The sequence below is a fragment of the Protopterus annectens genome, chromosome 4.part0 (genome assembly GCF_019279795.1).
Source record: "Protopterus annectens isolate FY-2018-M chromosome 4.part0, PAN1.0, whole genome shotgun sequence".
Classification (NCBI taxonomy): domain Eukaryota; kingdom Metazoa; phylum Chordata; order Ceratodontiformes; family Protopteridae; genus Protopterus; species Protopterus annectens.
This window is the reverse complement of record NC_056733.1, coordinates 1,870,622,532-1,870,649,531: the sequence shown is the minus strand read 5'-3', so window position 1 is coordinate 1,870,649,531 and position 27,000 is coordinate 1,870,622,532. Positions and strand designations below refer to the sequence as shown.

Genomic DNA, 27,000 nt, shown 5'->3' with positions numbered 1-27,000 from the left:
CCCCTTCCCCAGTGTTTTGCTTTCCTGCCTCCCCACCTCACTTGTCGACTTTCCAGACTGCCCCCCCCCCCCCTTCGTAAAATCCTGGATCCGCCACTGGCCAGTACAAAGGACAGAACTTACCTTTTTTGCCTAAATAAAAGGTTATTATTGTAGCATTTTAGTTGCTTATTCTGTTTCTTATAGCATTTAGGTGTTTCAGATACAGAATAACTGTTTTATGCAACTATTGCATAAAATATAGGAAATAATTTTGTCCTAAAATCTCAGGACAATTCCCATTTTTACACTTTTTTAGCAGGACACAACTGCCCGAAGAGGGACTGTCCCTCGCAAAGTGGGACAGGTGGTAACCCTAGGTCCTAACAGTAAAGAATAAAGATTTACAACTTCAGATTATGTTTTCCATGTAACCCCTAACAGATTGAGAAAAATGCACACTTCAATTAGAAACTAGAATCTGATAAAAGTATCTGTCCTCTTGTCAGAACATTGCTTCATTAAAGTAAAACTTTCATACTCCACCTGTTGTCAGAAATGGAATGTAAAACGAAACAGTACCCATAAAAATAAAAATTCAGCACAGCAACGTCATATTAAATATAATTTACTCTCGTTTCAAGGTCCCTGAGGTATTACTCGGAGAGCTTTGACAGCTAGAGAAAGGTATTCCATTTTGCCGAGAAAGGTAAATAGTCCTGAAAATTGCTATCGGAAATTTTATTACACAGAATCTACACACATCTATACACTGTTAGTATGATAATACCCAAACTTGAACAGCATTTTAAATATAGACCTCATGAAAACGTAAAAAAATAACAAAAGTAACAGTAAACTGAATTATTATATTGTTAAAGAGAACTGATGAGACAAGATGCCGCTGCTTACTCTGTCTTGGCTGTGAAAAGCCACCTGCCCCGCAGGCCAGGTGAGTCTGACATCTGCCAGGCTGGGTATACGAGTGACAGCGGACCAAACCAATTAGCAGTACATGGACAGGGGACTTGTAGTCACCTCTGGACAAAAGTTTGGAGCCAGCAGACAGTTCGAAGTAAATTGCTCGTATTAATATTGCAGGGTACCTCATTCGTCATGTCGGTTCTTAAAAAGCTCTTGTTCCTCGAAGTTCCACATTGAAAGGGTCTGTCAGACATTCAGAGTTAGGAATTTTTTAACTGATATGTATTGTAAATAGTGCTGAAGCATATTAATTCATCAAAAGAACGTTTATGAATATAAAGTAGCATATTTTAAGAATCATGTGAGCTTCCGATTTGCTGCTAATCAGTTAGCAGGTACTCCGCATTACGAGAAGGGATATTCCTCATTCTGGAGATGGAAGGTTGAGAAGAACTATGGCATAAAAAGAAATATAAAAAAAACATGACGGATAAACAAAAGCGCGTGGTAGCTGCTGCTATATTTTTAATTGTAATGAGTGAGGATGTGAAATGCGTTTTTAACCTGACACAGAATTTCTCCCGGTGCCTAACGACTGACTGCAGATAACGGTCTATTACAAGTAATCAGGTGACTAACGTAAGAGCCTGGGAACTGGTGACCGTGACATCACAGCTTTGAGTCTTTGACCACTGCAAACCCTGGGAAAAAAAGCTCAGTAGTAGTGCGGTAGAGTTACAAAGCTATAGGGTATAAATTGTAGCTCCGAGGTGCGGTATATAGAAGGTAAGGCTGAAATACAAAGGAAAAAAAAATCTCTTCACTAGTATTGTAAAACTTAAATATTTTATATGTTTAGAATTGGAACGTTTGAGTAATCGTGTTTAACAAGAAATGCTGAACAAGTGTCTTGGGTAATTCGGTATGGGGGAGGGGTGGTTGATGGGTGTTGTTTATGGGGAGGCTAGAAAAGCACTAACTTGATTATATGTGGACCCTTTTAAAAGTTTCTGCTGGCATTGTAAAGTTTAGTTACATTTTTAAGCTTGTGTAGCGCACTTTTTCTTTGCCACTTGCTCTGCTATAGCTTATTGTGGCGCTATCCTTATTGTAGAATGTTTACTTGAGCCGTTTATTTGTTTTTAAATGTAGTTGTTTTTATATTGCAGCTAGTTATTTTGCGACTTGGCAGCCTACTGCGGCATTTTAAAGTTTGATGATGATTGGGTTACAGACAGTTATGGGTTTGCAGTACTTCAAAATGGTACAGTAAGTTGTCAGCAACCATTAAAATAACCGCATTGCTCTGTCCTTGAGTTAATTAGAAGTAAAGCAACATAAACGTAACCATGGTTTGTTTATGTAAAACACAAAGACACGATTGAAAGATTAGCAAGTTAAATGTAAAGCAGCAGGTTAAACGTGCAAAATCTAAGCGAGGATGAGATCGCACTGTCTTGTAAAATCGGGGATGCATACAAAATTATATTGTTCTTTTAATTGAATTCGCTTCTCATTTCGTTGGCTCGGTGAATGTGTTACTACTTATTAAACTTTGAAGTCCTATTAGGGTCAGTTTCATACAACGGTGTGTGTTAATGGGCTAGGGAGCCTAAACGCGTAAGGCGACCTAGATGTTTTGTGTGCGTGTAATTATAAATGCGCAGAACTTGTGTGTGTTAATGATTTACACCGCTGACTCAAAGGTATTGCATAACACAGGAAAGGGCGTTATAGGGGGTAGGTGTACCATGCTAGTTTCTGCCAAGGTTTTTATGAGTAGCTAAGGTAGGTGCTACGTTTAAATACAATGATTTATTGCTAGTCGATATGATTTTACAGAGGAAAATATCTTGGCCAAGTTTAAAGTATTAATAACCATTAGATTTCTGGAGTCATGTATGTAGAACAGGTACTGTAGAGCAGCTGTCCTTATTTTATTTATTTAAATTTGTTGACCGGGAGTGTCCGACTGGACGTAGGTCCATTTTCAGCGTAGGCCCGGGGAGGAAAGCTCCACATTAAAATAAACGGACAGTACTTGCATTGGATTACATAGCGATTAACAATTTAACATAGTAATTACTTACTTCATATTTACCGATGAAGAACATAGTACATCAGTAGACAACTAGAATCTTTATCTGTGAAGTACTTAACCGACATTAACAAATGTTACAATAAGAAGTTCCTGCTGTATAATAAGTAGTAGGCTTAAGAGCGTCTGAGCTTGCTCTAATCAAGGTAGTTAGTGGAGTGGAAAGAGAGGTAGTGGTTGGATGGGGTGGATGATGAGTGGGAGTTGCAAGGGCATAGCCAGCATGCTTTTAGTAAAATTTTGAAGTGGGTGCATGATGGTATAGAGGTAATTGTGGGTGGGAGTGAGTTCTATAATTTGGCTATGGCGCAAGAGAATAGTGCTTCACCAGCAGAGTTATTGGCTTTAGTGATCTGCAAGTGATTTTTGTTGCTGGATCTTAGTGGTCTGGTGGTGCGAAAGGGTTGGAGTAGATTCTGGAGGGATGGGACATTTTAGTGGATGGTTTACTAGTTTGTGGGCGAGTGAGAGTTGATACCACTGAAGGAGGTGAGGGAGTTCAAGCCAGCCCAGTTCAGCAAGTGAGACAGTGGTGACTACGGTAGGATGCCCCTGTGCCGAATTTGGCGATTTTGTTGTAGCAGGTCTCTAGCTTGTTTAGATCACATTGCCTTAGGTTGGTATATATTGGAGAGGCATAAAGTAGGGTGGAGATGAGGTGGGAATTTGCTATTGAAACCTTTGCTGCTTTGGTGAGAAATTGCTTATTTCTGTATAACGCTCCTAGTTTTTTGTGGACTTTTTTTATGGTCATGGATATGTGAAAGTCAAACTAAAATTTGACAATTTCCACCCCTAGCAATTTGGTGTGTTCAGTTGGGTATATAGTGGTGTTGTCTTTTGCTGTGATAAAGTGAGAGTTGTTTTGAGTATGTTTGGTGGGTTGGAAGATGAGTAGTTCAGTTTTGTTTGGGTTGGAGTATTAATTGGGCATCAGATAACCATGTTTCAACAGAGGAAAAGGCTTCCTGTGTGACATTTTGCAGTTTGGTAGGGACTGTGCTGAGCAGATGATGGTCGAGTCATCTGTGTATTGTATGAGTGTGCCATGTTTGGTGGCAGAGGCTAGATTATTGGTGTAAACAGAGGAGTAGGGGTCCAAGGATGGATCCTTGGGGAACCCCTATGGAGACAGGTAGTTGGGGAGATATGTCATTCTGCCATACAACAGATTGTTGGCGGTCAGACAGGTAACTCTGAAACCAGTTGGTAACTGATTGTGAGAAGGATAGGTTATTGAGGACAGAGATAAGTTGTTTGTGTGGGACAGTGTCAAATGCTTTAGATAGGTCTAGGAAAGTAGCAGAGGAGAGAGGGCCATTGTTTTTATGCTGATGGATAGGGTTAGTAAAGGAGAGCAAGGCCGTGGTGGTGCTGTGGTTTGGTCTGAAACCATGCTGAGTACAGGAAAGGAGGTTGTTGGTAAGGAGGTAGTCTTGAGACCTGAGAGTGTGTGCATCTCTCTAGTATTTTGGAGAGAGGAGAGAGAATAGCTATGGGGCGGTAATTGGTTAGTTCTGCGGAGGGTCTGCCTTTGTGGAGGGGAATTATATGTGATACTTTCCACTGTGTGGGAATGTAACTTTCTGACAGAGATCGGTTAATCAAGATGGATACTGGGAACATGTCCCAAGAACATTTAGGGATATAGTTTAACATGGTTTTTAGCAAGATCAGAGCCAGATTTTATTTGGCAAGTCTTTCAAGGTGGCTTTGAAAGATTGGAGGGAGAGTACTGACTTGTTAGATAAGGTAGTGAGTTCCAAGCCTTAGCAACCTTGTAAGAGTACAGAAAATGCTCAGCAGATAGTTTGTAGATGGGAGTTTCTGGTCACTGGATCACAGTGACCCACTAGTAACTTAGTTGTGTAGAATGTTTAGTGCTGGATAGGCTGATGGATGCTGGATAATTTTATAGGTGGTAAGAAGGTGTGTGTGTGTGTGTGTGTGTGTGTGTGTGTGTGTGTGTGTGTGTGTGTGTGTGTGTGTGTGTGTGTGTGTGTGTGTGTGTGTGTGTGTGTGTGTGTGTGTGTGTGTGTGTGTGTGTGTGTGTGTGTGTGTGTGTAATAGATGAGGCAGTTGGTGCAGTGTTTTATAGTGGAGGTCTCCGAGATGAGTTGTTTGCTGCAAATTTAGCAATTTTGATATAGCATTGTTCAAGTTCTAAGTTTTGTGATGCCTAGCGGTTAGTAAGGATGGGAGTGCTATAAAGACGTGTGGGGAGGAGATGAGTAGTGGTAGAGTAGTTTTAGATGCATCAGTGATAAAGGCTTGGCTCTGTAAAGTATCCCTAGTTTAGTTGATTCTAAGCTTAACCTCCACTACCCCCCCTAATAATTTGGTATGAGAAGTGACGATACTGTAATTGAGGGCCTCACCAGATTCTTTTGCGCATTAGTGGGCACGTCACAAATTGAGTGACAATCCGCTCTGCATATTTAATTTGCTTGTGCATACATAACACATAAAATATTAAATGTACACAAACATAAGCGACACTTTTAAGGGCATGAATGGCACACCCGTCCGCACATGGTGCCTAGCTTACCTGGACGAGTTTATGTGGAGGAGCAGATATGGCAATGACTTTGATACTTTGTTAATTTGCTGAATCACGTACGCAAATTCCCAAGAAGCTGTTCTTAGTAAAGCTCCTGCCGATGACACCGAGGAAGAGTCAGCTGTGACACCAGCACCAGAAAAAGAGTCCGTTTGGACATTAATTGGGACACTGAACCATCATCGCATTCTGACTCTGATAAAGAGAACTATAATGCTAACTTCACGGTTTCGTTTCTTTGCTGATTATAGTATAATAATAATTATAATATGAAACTTGTTAATTACAGATGTTGGTATATGTATAGTGCGGTATTAACATGTCGGTTCACTTTCTTCGGTTGTACATTTGGAGGGAAGGTATATTCATGAATGGGTGGGTTTTGGGTGGGGCTTGCTACTGCGCATCTGGTGAGTCCCTCAACTACAGTATCGCCTGAGAAGCGACTTCAGTGGTTGTATTAAGAGGAAGGACTTTAAATTTTGTTTTTTTAATAAGGGGGGTATTTTTTTGGGGGGGGTAATGAGTTTGGTGGGGGGTTTTGGGTGTAGTATGAGTTGAGTTACAAAGCTACATTTCAGTGGCTGTTAAAGCTTCCCGGAGTAATTTATTTGCAGAAGTAGGGGAAAGTGGAATTATCTGCATATTGTATTAGGGTGGCCTGTTTTGTGATGTATAGAGGGTGTTGGTGAAAGTGTTAGAGGAGGGGACCAAGGATAGAGCCTTGTTGCACAGTGGTGGTGACTAAGAGGTAAGGAGAGAGGCGTAGTGACATTTTACTGACTGACGCCTATTGGACAGGTAGCTTTTGAACCACAAAAGGGTGGGCTGGGAGAGACCTGGCGGAGGACATTTTAAGTAAAAGTTTGCTGTGACAAACTTATGTATCAGAGGCTTTTAAACAAGTGTAGAAATAAGGAAGAGACTATCTCTGTTGGCAGTATCTATCTACAATTTAGAAGAGCAGTGTTAGTACTATGGGAAGAAAGGAGGCCATGTTGTATAGGGGCTAGACTAGGAGGCCATGTTGTATAGGGGCTAGACTAGGAGGCCATGTTGTATAGGGGCTAGACTATCTCCTGCAGGATGAATTCCTATCAGTTGTTTTGAGTACAGTTTTCAAGTGTTTTGGGAAGGGAAGCTTGTGCTATAGATATTAAAATACTGATGTCTTTTGAATTTCCTCCTTTGTTCAGAAGGATAAAGTGTGACTTTGGGGAATGTGGGATTCCTGTGGGTTGACCTATTTGTAATTGAAAAGAACACGAACAAGAGCAGCCAAACTGGATTTTTGTCAATTTTTCTTTACTGCAATTCTGGTACCTCGGCCTTCGCCTTCACATGGAATGTCATCACATTGCTTAAACCAGTATATATACACCCATTTAATTCACAATAATTAAACAATTGATCAATAATACAATAAATCAATTAAATACCAACAATATCATTTTATACAATTGTATCAAATCTATAAATATGATCAAAGTTCCAAATTCATTCCACTGGGAAACAGAATCCTATAATTGATAATAAATCTAGATTCCATATCTAACAACTTGCGTTGAAAATTGATATTTGCTTCCCCTCCCTCGTAAGGTTTAGCCAAAATGCTAAATTTAAGATCCGTGCATTCACCACCATGAAATTGATGGAAATGGCTAGCCACGGGACTATCCAGTCTGCTATTTCTAATGTCTCCTAAATGTTCCATGATTCTTTGTTTGACCCTACGTTTAGTTTGTCCTATGTACCATTTTCTATCCTCACAATTACATCCTATAATGTATATAACCCCAAAGGAGTTACAATCAAAATAATCCACCGCTTGATATAACACCCCTTTGATTTTTTTGACCATCCAAATTGATGATTTTATTACAAACTTTGCATTTTCCACAAGCAAAAGCACCTGCATTACTTACTTTTTCTCTCTTGCCCTTGCTTCTAACTAGTTCTTTCAAATTTTTACATCTGGAATAAGAGAAAATGATATTATTTGGTATTATGTTTTTCAAAAATTTGTCAATAATAATGGGCCACATATTTAACACTGTTTTTTTTTTCAAAACTGGAGAAAAGGGAGAAAATCTATTCACGAAAAATATTTTATCCATTTCCATAAAACTGATCCGATTATTATATAATGATTCATTAACTCTCTTCCTTTTGTACTTATCACAACGTCCATTATCTTTGATGTTTAATGTTTTTTCAACCTTGGATCTATGTGTTTGAATATTGTCCCATGAATAACCTCTATCACTTAACTTTTGACAGATAATATCAAATTCCCTTGAAATATTAATAACTTCAGACGTATTTTCCGCTATTCGTTTAAATTCTCCCAAGGGCAATGAACTAATCAAATGAACACTATGCATGCTGGTAGCATGCAAAAAAATTATTCACTGCCGTGCTCTTGTGGAAAGGCTTAAGTTCAATTTTTCCATCTGAGCCAACATAAAATTGTACATCCAAAAATTGGATGGTATTGGTGTCTACTGTACAAGTAAAATCTAAGCCACATGGATTTGACCTTAAACTAAAAATGAACTCATCAAAATCATTGGGATTTCCTCTACACAAAAATAAAAGATCATCTATAAATCTTTTATAAATTAATACATTATTCTGAAAAAAACTTATTTGTATACATAAACAAATTCTCAAAATATCCCATGAAAATGATAGCATAGGACGGTGCAAAACTAGCACCCATAGCTGTTCCTTCTTTCTGTAAAAAATACTTTTTGTCAAATTCAAAATTGTGTGTAAGGCAAAATTCTAAAAGTGAAATTATAAAATGAGTCCTAGGTCCTTCCCCTAAGAAAGTATATATAGCCTCCAAACCCCACCTTGTGGAAATGGATGTATACAAAGAAATTGCATCTACACTAGCCCAATAATAGTTGTCTTGCCAGATTTTCCCTCTGAAATTATCACAAACTTCTTTAGTGTTTTTAACATGTGAAGGAATTCTTTTCAAATGTTGTTTAAGAACGGAATCCAAAAAAATACCAACATTTTGTAAGAATGCCCCCCTACCTGACACTATTGGGAGTCCAGGGGGATTTATCAAATCCTTATGTATTTTTGGTAAAATGAAAAACCTTGCATTGTTTGGACTTTTTATAAATAACTTTCTAACATCCTCCGGGGAAAAAAATCCTAATCTTTCACCTCTTTCCAAAAGCTCAAATAAAGCATCATTATATTCTGTTTTGGGATTTGTAGATAATGAAACGTACACATTTCTATCTGATAACATATTTAAGGCTATTGAATTGTATCTTTCTTTGAATTGTATCTTTCTTTACTAAACACAACCCAATTGCCTCCCTTATCTGATTCCAAAAAAATGAAACCATCACTCATCCTTCTTATTTCACACAAAGCTTGCCGTTCTTCTCTACACAAGTTATACTTCCTCATTTGTTTTTTAAACAAAAAATATTCTTTGGTAATCTGCTTATTTAATACTTTTTCAAACAAGTTAATGCAAAAGTTATTACACAATGGGTTAAATTCACTAACACATGGAACTTTTGGAACATTAAATTTGCAATAACCCGTATTAAACACAGAACCCACATTACTATCTTCCTTGTCCCTTTCATACATATCTACATATTCATTTTCATAAATAGAAATGTCCATTAAAGAGCTCTCTAAGATAACATTTAGTTTACTATGAAAAAAGACTTTTAAACGTAATTTTCTACAGAAGTTCTTGACTTCCAGTAAAATTTCCGCCAAGGACGGAATGTGTGTGGGTATAAACTTTGTGCCCTTATACAAAACCTTTCTCATATTATCCGTAATCAAACATTCAGAAAAATTAATGATATTTAAACCACCATCTGTGCAAACTACATTGTGTGCATTAACTGGAACATTTTGAACAAAAGGAGAATTGAGTCTTTTCGTAACAGACCTGTTAACAGTCAGTCCATGTCTATTTCCTATTTCCCCTCGACTGAAAACGCCAATTTCGACCCTTGCGTTGGTTTGATCCTTCATTCATTGAAATACTCGATTCAGCTATTCCATCCGAACTTAAAGTTCCTTCAGCGTTTAAGTCCTCAAAGGACACACTCTTTCTGTTTGTTGAATTGGCTTCCATAGAGGAAGCGGAAGTGTCCCTGGGATCACGCGATCCGTTTCTGCTGTTCTTCAAAGGTGCTCTTCCCCGCCCCTTCTTAAAGTTATACTGCCACGAAAAGATTTTACCAGTTGTATAATCATTTTTATCCCTGGCAAACTTCTTCTTTTTACGTGAAATCACTTGCTGCTCAATTTTGGACTCGTAGTTATTTCAACAATACTACGTTCACATTCCGATTCAGAATATTTAGAAAACAGCTCACCCTGCATATTCATGATGTCTGAACGAATTTTGGTAAGCGCTCTTCCGTTGCGCTTAATTAGTATCTTTAACCAGCCCAAGGTGCATTTTAAGGACACATCCTTCCATTCCTCGAATAAATCAGAATCCTCATCGGAAAAGTCATAAGCAGGCAAGCGGTCCACCCTGAAGACCCCTAGGGGTGATATTAGATTCAACATATTTTTCAAGTAGTCTAATGTCATAAAAGAGTTGCCTCTTTGATCATTAACCTTTCAAGTTCTCCAAAATGTGCTATTACCTCGGGAAAATGAGACCATGAGTCAGATGAAGCAAATTTGTTTTCCCTGTCTTTCCAAATGGAAGAAAAATCCAAATTGACTGGGGTCCTATTGATGACCCCCGGTGCTCCAGCTGCTCCTGTTGCTCCATTACTATTCATCTTGAAAAAACACTTTGGGATGCGAACATCCAAAATAAGTTCCAACACCAAAAAGAACACTAACAAGAGCAGCCAAACTGGATTTTTGTCAATTTTTCTTTACTGCAATTCTGGTACCTCTGCCTTCGCCTTCACATGGAATGTCATCACATTGCTTAAACCAGTATATATACACCCATTTAATTCACAGTAATTAAACAACAACTATTTATAATTGAGGCAGGACATCCATTGCTATTGGCTGCTAAGTACTGTCTTGGAAGGTCATCAGCTGAAGAAGAGGAGGTTGAGGGTAGTTTTATATAGGATGTGGGCACAGGCTTGAAGGTGAAGTTGATCTGGTGATATGTGGCTGCAGGGCAGGGTTGGGATTAAATGTTGGAGTCCTTGGTTAAAGATGCTGTACTAAGAGTTGAACTGTGCAGTTTAAGTGGCGAGTTATCTGGAGAGGAGTTTGGGTTGAATTTTGTTTGGGATGTAACATTTCTTTAATGGATGTCCAGAATGTTAGGATTGTGTTTAGTTTAGTTTTGTTTTGAAAGTAATTATAGTATCTGTATAATTTTTTTTTTTTTTTACTCATTTGCTTTAAGATTATGAAACACTCCAAAAGTTTCAAGATGTTTAGGTGTTTTATATTTTTGCCATTCTTTCCATGCGTTTTTTTTTTTCTCTATCCTGCATTAGTATTTATCTCTTTGGATAAACAGATTGCATTATTTTATTTATTTTTTATTCTCCTTATTTCGAGGAGGTCCAAGGCTATTTAGGATATTTATAAAAGCTATTGAATTCATTTACAGCATTGTCTAAGGGGAGGATTTTTAGGCAGTTCAAGTTAATAGATGTAATGATTAACATTTCTGGGGTTAAAGTTGGAAAGGTTGCATGTTTTGTAAATATCCTGTTTAACTGAATGTGTGAGAGATCTAGTCATATAGATTGGGGAAATAACTGAGTGAAGTGAGTCTAACATTGTACCTGTGGTGGTGCATTTGTAAGGATTTGATACTATGATCCAGTTTAGTAGTGAATTTGATGTCTTGCTATAATGTGTGGGGCTATTAATTTTAGTTGTGTGAAACCATACAGGCTCACACGACATGTAGAGGAGTTAATGTCCAACCAACTTACTTTTAAATTATATCATGTTGTATATATTTTTATTGTGGAAATGTTATAATGTCCAATGCAGCACATCTTCCAGTGTAGCTGTTTTGTTGCTAGGTGGGATGTAAAGGCGGTAGGAAATATTTTTTGAGGAAAGCTAGAAGAAGCTCTGCTGAACTGAATTTTGGTGTTGGTTTGCTGTAAGGGGAAATGTGATTAGGTGTTGGGAAATAATAAAGCAATTCCACTTCCTCCTTTTCTTTACACAGTTGTTACTGTTGATATAGCCGGAAGGCATAACTTCAGAGTCGTTTATGCTGGGTTTAAGCCAAGTTTCAGTTACAGCAAGAAAGTCAGATTTATGTTTGGTAATCCAGGCATGTAGTTCAGCAGTTTTATTTCTTGTGAAAAAATTAGATCACCAGGGTTGGGGCTTGGTGGTTGTTGAGTTAGAGAAGAGTGTGGGAGAGGATTATCTTCATGTTCATTGTGATAGGTGGGACAGTATTAGGGTGTATATCTCCTCCTAGAAGGGGTTTAGTGTATTGTGAAATGGCCACTGGGGATGCACAAGCCACTGCATTTCTGTGTGTCGTTCCCAAGCCCAGGATAAATGGGGAGGGTTACATTTAGGAAGCTCATCGGTTGTAAAACTTTTGCCAGATGATACATGCAGACAATACAGATTTCTGTACTGGATTGGTCGAGGCCCGGGTTAACAGTGACAAGCACCAGTATTGTTAGCCAACAGGGTGTTGGTGAAAATTGGGATGCTTTTGGCCGAAGGAGAAGGGGGGGTATGCCCAAGGGCAGGAAAAAAGGAAGGTTAGGAGTATGGTAGTGAGGGTAGGAACTTTGAATGTTGTTTGTAAGACTGGTATAGGGAGAGAGCTAGCTGATATAATGGAGAGAAATAAGATTGATATATTGTGAGTGGAGGAGACCAGATGGAAGGGGAGTAAGGCCAGGTGTATCTGAGGTGGGTTCAAACCATGGTGTGGAAGGGGAGGAGAAATGGGATAGGGGTTATCCTGAAGGAACAGTATGCCAAGAGTGTTTTGGAGGTGAAAAAAAAGTGTCAGAGTTGAGAGTTATGAAGTCTGGAAATTGATGGTGTGTGGAGAAGATTTCAGTGGGCATGTTGGTGAAGGGAACAGAGGGGATGAGGAAGTGATGGGTAGGTATGATGTTAAGGAGAGGAATGTAGAAGTTCAGTTCATAGTGGATTTTGCAAAAAGGATGGACATGGCTGTGGTGAATACGTATTTAAAGGAGGAGGAGCATAGGGTGACCTTACAAGAGTGGAGCAAGATGCACATAGGTGGATTATAGCCTATGCAGAAGGGCCAGTCTGAAGGAGATTGGAGATTGTAAAGTGGTGTAAGCAGCATAGGATGATGGTCTGTAGGATGACATTGGTGAGGAGGAGAGTGAGGTCAGTGCCAATAATCAAATAGTGGAAGTTGAAAAAGAATGATTGTGAGGCGAGTTCTTCAAATTAAGACCGGCACTGGGTGTCAGTGAAGAGTTACCGAAGATTTGGTTAACTACAGCAGAGCTGGTAAGGAAGATAGCTAGAAAGGTGCTTGGTGTGTCTTCTGGACAGAGGAAGGAGGACAAGGAGACCTAGTGGTGGAACGAGGAAGTACAGGAGAGTATACAGAATAAGAGGTTGGTGAAGAAGTGGTATTGTCAGAGAGGTGAAAGTAGACAGTTTTCACTATACATCACATCATCTGATACTTTCAGAAATGGAAGCATTTATGCAAAAATGTTTCTTAACCTTCAAAGGGGTGTGTTAAACAAGTAATTAGTAGTGGTTGACTTTGGGATTGAGGCCTGAAGAGGAACAAGGGTCAAATTTTCAGCTCCGCTGGGGTGTGTTTCACTAGTTCCATTACCTGCACAGTGCTGCACTGCATCTCAATTCTTGAGCAGAACCCCTCAGCAAAGGCAAGTTAGTCAGGGATATACCATGTAACACTCCCAATAACATACATTACAGTAAGTCTCTGTCGTAATTATTTAGTACATTTACAATAGTAATACTGAACTCTGGCCTCTTCTCATCGTCACACTGTTGTCAACATCTGTTATCTTCTGGTGTACACCACCTGCTAATCTTCAGTTTTCCTACTCTTACAGAATGCAACCATTGCCTTAAATTACATATAAAAATAACAGCATTGTTAATGACACTTGGTTACCTAGCATAAGTATGTCATACTTAAGTACATAACTGAAAAACTACAATACCGCCAAAAACATCAGTACCCCCAACTTTCCCTATTAAAAATGAGAACTGAATCAGCTGTCAACATTATCCACCTTCATGGTGTGAAATCATTTAAGAATGCAACAGTTCATTAAACATGGATTAAAAACCTTGGTTACAAACAGTGTACCCGATGCAAACTTTCCATTTCTGCGTTTTCCTTCTGTGAACGACTCCTCTTCTGTAAAAGATGCCAACAGACAGTATGAGACCAGCCAAGATTTTAACTCAAGCGTGAGTTTGTAAGGCACGCAAAACAAGTACAGGATTTCTTAAACTGTTCCTGTCCCTGAAAGTAATGTAAACATTTTGGCCAGTAGTAAGAACTATGATCAGGAGTTTGAAGGGTTTCAGGCACTCGTTTGTCTGCAGGTATGCACTTTTCATAACTGCAGAAATGTGGTTGCGACAATACGCAAGTACCGGCATATGGAGAGTTGTATGAAAGGTTGGACACTAAGAGAGGAAAGGACCTGTTCCTGTTGGCTAGACAGAGGGACCGAGCTGGGAACGATGTGCAGTTGTAAGGGTGATAAAGAATGAGGGAAACTTGCTCACAAGCGAATAATGCGTTGAGCAGATGGGAAAGAGTACTTTGAAGGGCTGATGAAGAGAACGAGAGAGAGAATGCTGGATGATGTGGGGGATAGTGATTCAGGAAATGCAGTGGATTAGCAAGGAGAAAGTAAGGACAGCTATGAAGATGATGAAGAATGGAAAGGTTGTTGGTCCAGATAACATACATGTGGAAGCATGGAGGTGTTTAGGAGAGATGGCAGTGAAGTTTTTAACCAGATTGTTTAATGAAATCTTGGAAAGTGAGAGGATGCCTGAGGAGTGCTGGTACCAATCTTTAAGAATAAGGGTCATGTGCAGACCTGTAGTAACTACAGAGGGATAAAACTGATCAGTTTCAGCATGAGGTTATGGGAAAGAGTAGTAGAAGCTGGGTTAAGAAGGGAGGTAATTAGTGAGCAGCAGTATGGTTTCATGCTGGGAAAGAGCACTACAGATGCAATTTTGTTCTGTGGGTGTTAAGTACAGAGATGGTCAGAAGGAGTTGCATTGTGTCTTTTGTGCGTGGACTTAAAGCATATGATAGGGTGGTGTGATGCCCATGCCCTGGCCCAGCAATCGAGGAGCCTCAATCCTCAACACTAACACCAGAGGGGCGTCTCGTATATGAGAAAAGGATAACCAACCAATACACACAGTAAAGTGCAATTTCCCTTAAGAGCACACAGAGAGATCAATCAGTCCAGGGCTGGTCGCTCCCTTGGTCTCCAATAAGTCTCCCCATTGGAACGGCTATAGGGTCCAGATCTCAGCCTAGCTGGGCAAGCTAAAATCTCCAGCACCCTCTCTGTCCAGCAAGTGCTTTGTGTCCCTTCCCAAGTAGCTGACACACGCACTAAGATACATTTATACAACCACACACACTCCTGGGAAGACTGGCACAGGTTCTCCAGCTGTGCCCCCTTTTCTAGACTATACAGTAGTACCCTGCCACCACCCAGCTAATAATTATCAGCTACTCGAAGGCCCTTTAAAAAGGTGTGTAATATTATCCAATTGGTAAGTATGACTAAACAGTCGAAGCTTATTTGGAGTGACTTGGACAGCAAATTCAATTTAAGCTTAAGTACTTTTGCATATTTATAATCTCTACACAAACCAGCCACAGTTAAAAGGTTTTAAAATATTTAATAATAAATTAAAACCCCAAGACAATACTTCTACTACACAGTCAGTGGTAGTCAAGAGTTAAGAGATTGCATAGAAATGCTTGAAATAATTCAGTAGTACAGTTCTGATATCATGGAAAAACACTTGGTTGAATATTTCTAGTTTCCAAGCTATTTCTAAAAGAAAACACAAGTCTAAGATAACTTACATAAGACCACAGACAGTGCTGTGAGTTGGATGATAAAGACAAAAATGCTTAATAATCGCTGGTTCTCTCTGTTTAAATTGAAATTGCAGTTCTGATAAACATTGTCATTCTTTTACACTTTCCTGGAGTTCCCAGGCTACACTAACTGCATTTATATCTTTAACATCTCCCTTTTATCTTGCAGCTGGTCAGGAAACAGAGCAATAAAAATACATTTGCATGTTTAAATATAGCAATTTAACTCTTGGTTAAAATAATAGAAAGTGTCTTCATGTAGACAAACCTGGAGCTGACTTTAGATCAGAGGGTCACAACATGCTTTTACTGGGTCAGGTCAGTATAGAGCACTTTTGCCACATTTTTGAAACAGGATTTTTCTTATTTAAGACAACAAGCCTGTGATTCACATTATTTCCTTTCAATTAGGAAAAGAAGTCTGTAGTTCAACATTCATATTTACAAATGAATTCTATTTGACTAGGCTGGAAGCCTTCACCCATCTCTACTAGTCTTCACCACCCCCCCCCCCCCCGGAGAACTCAAGCTAGTTTTTTTCAAGTGACCCTTGAGAAACGCTGCTTGAGAGAGTTGGGTGTATCTGAGTGTACCTACCCCATTCCCTGTCTTGAGAGGCCGCCAGCATTGGCATTGCTACTCCCACTGCGGTGCTGCACTGAGCAACCCTAGGCTCCACCTTAGCAACTTGGCATCTTGCTGGCTGGCTGTGTTTAACCATGTTAGGGGGTTGTAATCTGAATTTTCTTCCATACAGATAAGACTGACGTTTCTGCAATGCCCACACTGTAGCTAGACATTCCTTTTCTACAGCTGTGTAGCATTCCTCCCTGGGTTGGAGCCTCTGACTGAAACCACTGGGTGCTCTTCCCCCCTCTGAAGAAACCTGACTAAGTACAGCCCCCACCCCATGGTTTGAAGCATTCACCTGCGCAACAAATTCTTTGCTGTAATCTGGATTGGCTAATGCCAGGAGTCCTCCCAAAGCTTCTTTAAGCTTCTGGAATGCCTGCTCACATGTTGGAGTCCACACTACCTTATCTGGGCTGTTCTTCCTTGTCGGGTCTGTGAGGGGAGCAGCTATGGTACTATAACTGGGGATGAACTTTCTGTAGTACCCTGCTGTCTCTACCAAAATGCAGGTGAGGGCATTTTTAATCGGTGCAGGCCATGCCTGGCTTCCACTTTGGCAGGTTCTGGCCTTATCTTACCACTCCCCGCTCTGTCCTAGGTAGGAGACCTCCGCCATGCCCACCTGACATTGCTAGGCTTAATAGTCAACCCTGCCCTCTGTAGTCCACCCAGCACCTCCCTGACATGCTGAAGATGCTCTGGCCAGGAATGGCTGTAGATGGCAATGTCATCTAGGTAAGCAAGGGCAAACCCTCCTGCTCCTAGTGTATGATCTGCCAGCCTCTGGAAAGTTGCTGGGGCATTCTTCATCCCAAAGGGCATCTTTGTGAACTTGTACAAGCCAAAAGGAGTCACAAAGGCTGACTTCTTTCTAGCACTGGGAGTTGAGGGCACCTGCCAGTAACCCTTGGTAAGATCAGTGGTTGTAAGATACTTAGCCCAACCCAGCTTTTCCTAGGGCCTCATCTGCCCTAGGCATGGGGTAAGCATCCGACTCTGTGTGACTAATAATTTCCTGTAGTCCACACAGAACCTGGTGCTGCTGCCATCCTTCTTTGGCACCAGCACCACTGGGGAGGCCCAGGGACTGTTGAACTCTTGAATCACCCTTAGTTCCAACATCTCCTGTACCTCCTTCCTCAGAGTCTGACTCTCTCAGGCACACTGTAAGGGGCCTGCCTAATAGTTTTTTGGGTCCTGTGTCCACCTGGTGCTGCACCAGGTGGGTGCACCCTGGTTTCCCAGTGAACATGTCCCCAAACTCCTGTAACACTGCTAGGATTTCTCAAACCTGGGTAGGAAATAGCTGCTAGGACATTGCTACCCTTCCACTGAGGTGTCGGTCCGAGCCTCACTCCTTCCACTGAGGTGTCAGAGCCTCAGTGAGATCATCAGTCACCAGATCTCCCTCACACTCCTCCTGCAATCCACTGCAAATGCTCAGCACAAGGACCTCCCTATCATGGTAACATTTCATCATGTTAACATAGTACAATGTGTGCCCCTGCCATCTGCGTAGCAGTTCCACCATGTAGTTGACATCACTTAACCTTTCTTACCACCTTGTAGGGACCCTCCCAAGCTGCTTGCAGCTTGTTGTGTCTGACGGGAATGAGAACCATTACTTGCTGCCCTGCAGCATACTCTCTCTAGCTCGAGCATTCCTGTCATACCACACCTTTTTCTGTTGTTGGGCTTCTGCCAGGTTCTCCTGGGCCAAGCCCATGAGTTCCCTGAGCCTGGTCCTGAGGTTTAGGATATATGCCACAACAGACTCCTTGTGAGACTCGCCTTCCCACTCATCTCGAATTAAATCTAGAGGTCCCCTCACCCTATGCCCATACAGTAACTCAAAGGGTGAAAAACCTGTGGAACCTCTCTGTAAGCAAACGGATGGGTCAAATATTTGTCCCACTCCCACTTAAACCGAGCTGCAAATGCCCGTAGCATGGACTTGATTGTAGAGTTTAATCTCTCAACAAGACCATAATTCTGGGGATGATGGGGGGGGGGGTGGTCTTAATGTGATTCACCCCACAGGACTTCCACAGACAAACCAGCAGGTCTGACATGAAATTGGCACCACTGTCAGTCAGTATTTCATTTGGGAAACTTACCCTGCTGAAAATCTCTAACAAAGCATTTGCCACCTTCTCTGCCTCAATGGAGGACAGAGCCACTGCCTCAGGGTATTGTGTAGCATAATCCACTACCGCTAGGATATACTTTTTCCTTGTGGAACTTTGGGTACTTAGAGGACCCACAATATCCATAGCTACCCTCTGAAATGGCTCCTCAATCACAGGCAAAGGCATCAAAGGAGTGCTCACCTTGTCTCCTGCCTTGCCTACCCTTTGGCACTGCTCACAGGTTCTGCAGTACCCTGTTGCATCTCTGCAAATTCCAGGCCAATAGAAGTTTTGCATAATACGCCTCTTTGTACGTTTTATGTCCATATGACTGGCAAAGGGAATACCATGGGCTATGGCTAGAAGCGCCAGACGTAGCCTCTAGGCACTACCAACTGCTGTACTCGCTTTCTAGCCCTGCCTCAGGGGTCCACTCTCTGTATGGTAATACTTTTGTCCCAGTGTACAGATTTCCTTGAGAATCAAGTGCCTCCCTAGCTACCTGCCTCAGGCCTTGCAGGGTAGGGTCTGAGAGCTGAGTCTGTCTCAACTCTCTCCTTGTAACCGTTCCCAGCTCCCCTTCCACAGGAAGTCTGGCATCCTATGACACTGGTCCCTCACTGTCAGCCTGGATGCTACTACTCCCCTCTACTTTTGCAGTCACTCTGTCTAAGGGACCATCAGTACCTACAAGCAGCTGTGGCTCACCTTCAGTTTCACTGCTACAGAGTAGCTCCCTCCCTGAAGTAACTGCTTCACCAGTCCTGGCTGCAAGTATGCAGTCTGTCTGGGTCTCCCCCAGGCTACCAGACCCACATGTCTCTCCTAGCCTGCCTGTGTATAACTGCATAAGCACATGGTACTGCCTCATCCAAATCCTTCCTCTCGGGACATCTGCAGGGTGGTAGTTTAGTACACCTGTTGTCTCAAGACAACCTACTATTGGCATTTTGTCTTTCCCACTTACTGGCTCCCTCACCTTTTGTTCCCCACCTTGCCTCCGTGGACACCTGTATGCCACATGGCCCCACTGGTTGCATTCAAAACATTTAACCCTAGCTCCTGGACGTGTACCTGGACTAGTGGCTTCCCCTGCTACTGACAGATTCTGTGGTGCAGTCTGTGCTGCCCACCATGGGCTCCTTATGAGCAGTACTGGGGTCCCCTTCCTGTGCAGGGATTCCCTGCTTACCAGGTATAGGTCTCCCTTCTTCCCAAACTCATCTGAAGAAGCACATTGTCGCATCAACTAACCAGATCCTCATGTCCTCAGGCAAAGTGCTAAGAGCTTGTTTTCCCTCAAAGTTCTGCCAGCCCTTCAAAAGTGGTGACCTGACATTAACTAACCCACCTATGGAGATAAGTGCTCAATTCAGCAACATATTCATACACTTTCATCTGCCTTGTGTCTATGCTCGCAAAACTTTTTCCGATACGTTTCGGGTGTAGCTTACAGTTCTAAAAGACTATTTTTTACAGCAGTATAATCAAAACGTGCAACGTCAGACATTTTAAATAAAATAGTTACAGCTTTACCATGGAGTAAGGGGGTCAGGAACCGTACCCATAGCCCTTGTTCAACTTCATACTGTTTACATACCTTCTCAAACATATGAATGAAACCATTAAAATTATTCCCCTCTTTATATAAAAAAAACCTGCGATTTCCCCATTACCTCCATGACTCTGGCGAAGCATCTCCTTCTCATGCTGCCTCTGCGCCTCTTTCTTCAGCTTCTAGGTGTAGCAGTTTCTCATTCTCCTCACTCTGCAAAACGTGCTCTCATTTGCTTCTAATTCCATATGCCTGGCCTCTAACTCAAGTCTCTCTCTTTAGCAACAGCTGGATTTTTAAGTCCACTGCAGAAAGGGTGCGCTGTCCATTCTCCGAGGGAATTCTATCTCCACTGCCAGTCTGATTGTCCTCCTGGTTGCTATTTTCTGATGCAGCTATAACCAAGGCTGCAATCGGGTCTCTTAGTCAGGTTTCCATGCACCAGTCCCCTAGCCTGGCACATCTCTGCCATCTGGCTCCTTGTCAGCTTTCCATATTCCTTCTGCTGACATGCTGCCTGCTAACAGAAGAAATAAAACAATTGTGATCTGAACCAAGTATTCACTGCATGGCCGAGTACAAAACACCTTCAAAGCTCACTGTACACAAGCTACAGGATTCACTGTACCCACACCACTACAAGCCAGTTAGTATTTGCCGACTAATGTGGGTATCCCACCACTGCCAAACAATTAATATGCAAGGTGGATATCCAAACCACTGCCACCAATTAATATGTGACGTCCGTGCCCTGGCCCAGTAGTCATGGAGCCTCAATCCTCCCCACTAATGCCAGAGAAGGGCGTCTCATACATGATTAAAGGATAACCAATACACACAGTAAAGTGCAATTTCCCTTAAGAGCACACTGAGATCAGTCAGTCGGGGGTTGGTCGCTCCCTTGCTCTCCAGGTCTTCAATAGGATTCCCCACTGTTACAGCTATAGGGTCCAGATCTCAGCCTAGCTGGGTAAGCTAAAATCTCCAGCACCCTCTGTCCAACCTATGCTTCGTGTCCATGCCCAAGTAGCTGACGCACACACTTAAGAGATGTGTTTATACAGCCACACAAACACTCCTGGGGAAGGCTGACAGAGGTTCTCCAGCTGTGCCCCCTTTTCCAGACTATATGGTAGTATCCTGCCACCACCCAGCTAATAATTATCAGCTGCGCAAAGGCCCTTAAGAGTGTCCAATTATTACTGTATAATGTTATCCAATTGATAAGTGTGACTAAACAGTCAGAGCTTATCTGGAGTGACTTGGACCATAAACGTTATAAATATGCAATGTACTCTAGAGCTTAAGTTATCTTTACACAAACCAGCCATGGTTAAAATGTTTTAAAATATTTGATGATAAATAATTAAAACCACAAGACAATACTTTCTACTACACAGTCAGTGCTAGTCAAAAGTTCAGCGATAACACTGAAATTAAAAATTCAGTAGTACAGTTCTGACGTGTCAGAAAAACATGTAGTCTAATCTTTCTAGTTTCTAACCATCTCTGAAAGAAAACACAAGTCTAAGATGTCTTGCATAACACAACATGCAGTGCTGTGAGTTGGATGATCAAGACAAAAATGCTTAATCTCTGGTGTGTTCTGTTTTTTAAATTGGAATAGTTCTGATTAACATTATATCATTCTTTTACACTTGCCTGGAGTTCCCAGGCTACACATTAACTGTGTTTTACATTCTCAACATCTCCGTTTTATCTTGCAGCTGGTTAGGAGACAGAGCAATAAAATACATTTGCATGTTTAAATCTTGCAATTTAACTCTTGGTTAAAACAATAAAGAATGTCTTCATCTAGACGGACTGGTGCTGACTTTAGATAAGGGCCACAACATGCTTTTACTGGATCAGTAGAGAGCACTGTTGCCACATTTTTGTAATGGCTTTTTTTCATTTAAGACAAGCCTGTGATTCACATTATTTTCTTTCAATTAGGAAAACAAGTCTGTAGTTCAACATTCATGTTTACAAATGACAATTCATTTGACTAGGCTGGCAATCTTCACTGACAGAATTATGTACCAAATTCTGTTTGACTAGGCTGGTTGTATGAGGAAGTTGGGAGTGGCCGTGAAGTATGAAAGAGTGGTACAGGATATGTACGTGGGTAGTGTGACGGTGGTGAGGTCTGCTGACTGTGAGGTCTGCTGACGGTGAGGTCTGTGGTAGGAGTGATGAATGTGTTCAAGGTGGAGGTGGGATTACCTCAAGGATCAGCTGTGAGCCTTTTCTTATTTGCAGTGGTGATGGGCAAATTGATAAGACTATATCTGATGGGAGTCCAGTGGACTATGATGTTTGCGGATGATATTGTAATCTGTAGTGAGAATAGGGAACAGGTTGAGGAGACCTTGGAGAGTCAGAGATATGCTCTAGAGAGGAGAGGAATGAAGTCAGCAGGACTGACAGAATATATGTGCGAATGAGATGGAGGATAGAGGAATGGTGATGATGTGAAGGTGGATGAGTTTAAATACTTGGGATAAACATTTCAGAGAAATGGTGAGTGTGGAGAGAGGTGGAGAGTACAGGCAGGGTGGAGTGGATGGAGAAGTGTCAGATTTGTGACAGGTGGGGATTGGTAAGAGTGAAAGGGACTGTCTAGAACATGGTAGTGAGACCAGCTATGTCTTATGGGTTGGAGACAGTGGCATTGACTAAAAGATGAGATGGAGGTGGCAGAAAGATGTTTAAGATTAGCATTAGGTGTGACAAAGATGGACAGGATTAGGAATTTGTATATTTGGGGGTTAGCTCACATTGGATGGTTTGGAGACCAAGCCAGAGGGGAGAGATTGCGTTGGTTTGGACGTGTTGAGGGATGCTGGGTATATTGGGAGAAGGATGCTAAGGATGGATAAACCAGGTTGGAGGAAAAGAGGAAAGCCTAATGGATGTGGTGAGCGAGGACATGCAGGTGGTTGGTGTGACAGAACAAGATGCAGAGGACAGGAAGAAATGGATGGTCCACTATGTGGCCGAAAGAAGGGAAATTGTACATACTTTTTTTGCAGAGAAGTTTGCACTTTGCTTTGGTTTATCAGTCTGTGGAGTAAAGGGTGAGGGGCAATATTAAATAGGTTTGATACAATGTGTGGAAAGTGTAAAAAGGAAGTGTATGGATGGGTGGTTGGGAGAGAGTTGGAGAGATGTTGAGACGTATTGAGTCTTGGTAGGATGTAAGATGGCACAGTAGAAGGAGAATAGATGAACTGAAAAGTAGCATAATTAAGTGCAGGAGTCTGTATTGTTGAATAGCAATGAAGGAAACCAAGAAGATTCAGCAAGGGTGGATTCTTAAAGCTGATAGAGTATAGGTAAAGAAAAGTATTTTCTGTAAGAGAGTTGTGGTGGTCTGGTATTTTTTTCTGGAATATGGGAGAGAGGGTATGATGGGCTGGAGTGTAATTTTTTGTTTTCAAAATAAGAAATGAGGTTTATTTGAAAAACATAAGAGACCATGTAGAATAGATGAGTACCATTAGGGAGGGTTGTAATTATGAGTGGATGTAGTGCAAAGCACTGTGGAAGGGAGAAGGGCAGTTGGAAATGGGGCTGAAAATGTAAATGAAGATGGGGAAGTAGGAAACAAGTGTATGCATAGAAATAGTAAGGTCAAATTATAACGGAGCAGTTTATAGCCAGTACAAAGCAATTAAGAGAGATGGAAGGGAAACGGATTTTCTGTCATTTCCTGAGGCTAAATAACTGGCATATGCAGTCTAGTCTACTGGTCAAGAAAAAGGGGGACAGTGCCCAGCTTAGTAAGAGATGCTAGAGTGTACAAGTTTCACAGCGCAAAGTTCTTCATGGTAAATATGCTTACATTATACGATGACAAAATTCTTGATAAACTAGTAGGAGTGGGGCCTTGTGGCAGAGCGCCTGCAGTATCGAGGTCAAATAGAGAGGTACCTGCAGTCCCTACTTGATGGAAGATGGTAACTGAGTGTTGGAGACAACACTGAAGTGCTTGTCATTTAGCTGGCGTAACATTTGACTGCTTCGGTTTCATTTTATAAACCCATGAATTATTAGGTCTGATCCTAACGGAGTATTTAATGTTGACTGATTTCACATATTTTTGTAGTACTGTGGACGTTTCAGAAGAATGGTGCAAACATTTGAAAATGCTAATGTCTTTGCTGAGCAAGACTTCCATATTTTGAATGTAAACAAGATGGAATGAGAGGTGAGTAGTATAGATGCTGTAAGGGGAATAAGTGAGTAGTACAGTTACTGCAAGGGGAATAAGTGGTTTATGTAGCTGCTGGTCTAATGATCCCATTGCTGTGTGTTATGATTACCATCTGTCCTCTTTGCAAGGGTCTGTTCCTCTTTGGGCATTGACGTGACCCCTGACCCCATGTGTTAAAATGGTTGTGGCTGGATTAAAGAAAACAGGAATATTTTTTTTTGACTTAAAATCTAAGGACATTTTCATTTTTTTTTTTGTTTTTTGCAGGACAGAAATACCCAAAGAGGGACTGTCCCTCACAAAGTTGCATGAAATGGTTGTTTTATGTCTTAATTGTTTTCCTCTTCTTCAAAAGTCCCACTTTTGGTATTTTAAAAGGTGGCAACCCTAGTTTGAAATGCCAGGTTTTGCATGCATGCATAACATTTTAAACAACTTGGTGAGCTTGATTTTATTTATTGCTTTTGTTCACTGGGAAAGTCTGACTGATAAGTTTCCATTTTCAGTGGAGGCCCAGGGAAAAGCGCTCCATTTTACAGCATGGGTAGAAGGCAGAGCTATACAAGATTTCCATAATAAATGTAAGTGCATACTTGATGCATAATGTATGTATATAGAATTGTAATGCTATGATAGTTAATGAAAACACGATTGTTAATGAGCAATACAGTAAAATATTAGCTTATGTCTAGCTACTTTCAAAATGGAATCGGCTGAAAATAAATATCCAGTAGGACATGAAGTAATTATAGGATGAAGATGGCTATGGACTATGAAGGAGTATTGAGGGAGGTTGAGGTAAAAGGGCGATTGAAGTAGTAATGGAATAGATGATGGAGGTTGTGAAAGGAGTAGCTGTATTATGGCCAGATACATACAAGTGAAATAACAAAATGTAGAAGATCCACCACTGAGACCCATAGTGGCCGTTAGAGGGGCTAAAACATGCCCTTTAGCCACATTTTTAGATTTAAGAAAATTTGGACCACTGCAGGAGGTATTTTAAAGGATTCTTGGGACTTCCTGAAGTATTAAAGAAATGTACAGAGATAACATATTTGTAACTTTAGATATACAGGATCTATTTAACGTGATACCCCACCAGATTGGTTTGGAGTGGTTTGAGGAAGCATTACATACATATGGGAATTTAAAACCAGATAAGTTTTTGGTATATTTGGAGCTAATGGCACTAATCTTAAATTACAATTTCTTGGTTTTTGAAGGAGAGTTTTACAAACAAACACAAGGTGTGGCTATGGGTGCTTGCTCTGCCCCTACATATGCCAGCATAGTACTTATGATATGGGAAGAGAAATATGTATTTACTTCCCAATATGCCCAATATTAGAATTTTTACAAAGTTACCTAGATGACATTTGTATTTTCTGTACAGGAACGGAAGCCTTATTGATTATCTTAATCAAACCACCGAGTTTTTGAAATTTATGCATCATATTAGTTATAGGGACATGAACTTCCTAGATATTACCTTACAGAAGCTTCCAGAACAGCAATATTTTAAGTCTGTGGTTTACAGCAAGAGGTTCACCGGTTCGATCTTTGGCTGGGGTGCCTTTTGTGTGGAGTCTGCATGTCCACCCTGTTGTCGGGTGGGTTTCCTCCGTGTGCTTCAGTTTCCTCCCACATCCTAAAGACATGCTGTAGTTGGATTGGACACTCTAAAAGTGTCCCTAGGTGTGTGTGTGTGTGTGTGTGTGTGTGTGTGTGTGTGTGTGTGTGTGTGTGTGTGTGTGTGTGCCTTCTGTGGAAGGTTGGGCGCCGGGCTGGCAACTCGACACTGTAAAACTCCACCGACAATTATGAGCAGACAGGTGATCCACTGTGGCAACCCCTAACTGGGAAAAGCCGAAAGAAGATGGTTTACAGGAAAGGGACATTTTCAAATTCCTACTTACATTTTTCCAGTTCCCACCCTTGTGCACAATTTTAAAGGGATAGTTTATATGTAGTTTTAGAATGACTTTTTGTGATATAGATTTTGAAATGGAGATTAATAAATTGAAGGTCATGTTTACAGAAAGACAGTATCCTGTTGATCTAATTGAGCAAACAGTGGCTGAAGTAAGGGTGGGTAGAAACGGTAGGTTTAATCCTATCCTGGGTATGAATCTGGAAGTTAATGAGGATGGAAATAACGCTACAGTCTTAACCCAGTTAGAACCCCTAGAATATCAAGGTAGAAATAATAGAAGGAAATAGACAATCACCCAGCGGGAAATTTTGTCCTACAATATTGTATAGAGACACCAGTTATCAGAGGCATTATAGCCGAGCACTGGGGAAAGTTTAGTGGATACTCTTGATTTGGAAGTATTGTTTAAGGCTCCTTTAAAATGTAGTTATAAGAAAGGAAGAAATCTTAAGGACCTTCTGGAACAAGAAAAGAAGGTTATTAGTCGGAGAAGGAAATGAACATACAAGTGTGGTTCCTGCCCGCAGTGTCCCTACATTATTAATCAGGGCAAGGTGTATATTGTAGAGAGAGGGCAGATAATTGAAGCAGACACCTTTGCCAGTTGTAATAGCGAGGGGGTTGTTTACCTCGCTTTATGTAAAGTAAGTGGGCAAGACCACACGTAAATTAAAAAGGAGGGTGTACGAACACATGAATGCTGTAAGGATACAAGATCATAATAATGCATTATATAAGCACACACTGGATTGCAAAAATTCTAAATAGACATTTTTTTATTTTGGAAAAGATAGTCCCTGACCCTAGGGGTGGTGCATGGGAAATGAGGATAGATGTGCGTGAGCTTTTTTGGCAGTTGGTTTTGGAGGCTAATAAGCACCCA

The 27,000-nt window shown here is 41.0% G+C and overlaps 1 long non-coding RNA gene across 1 annotated transcript; it reads left to right on the top strand.

Annotated features, from left to right (window-relative positions):
* The first annotated feature begins 683 nt into the window (after positions 1 to 683).
* LOC122800202 lies at positions 684 to 24,764 on the top strand. Its single transcript, XR_006364554.1, has 3 exons — positions 684 to 1,689; positions 24,074 to 24,175; positions 24,688 to 24,764. It is a non-coding gene; the product is annotated as an uncharacterized LOC122800202 (long non-coding RNA).
* Positions 24,765 to 27,000: the final 2,236 nt, after the last annotated feature.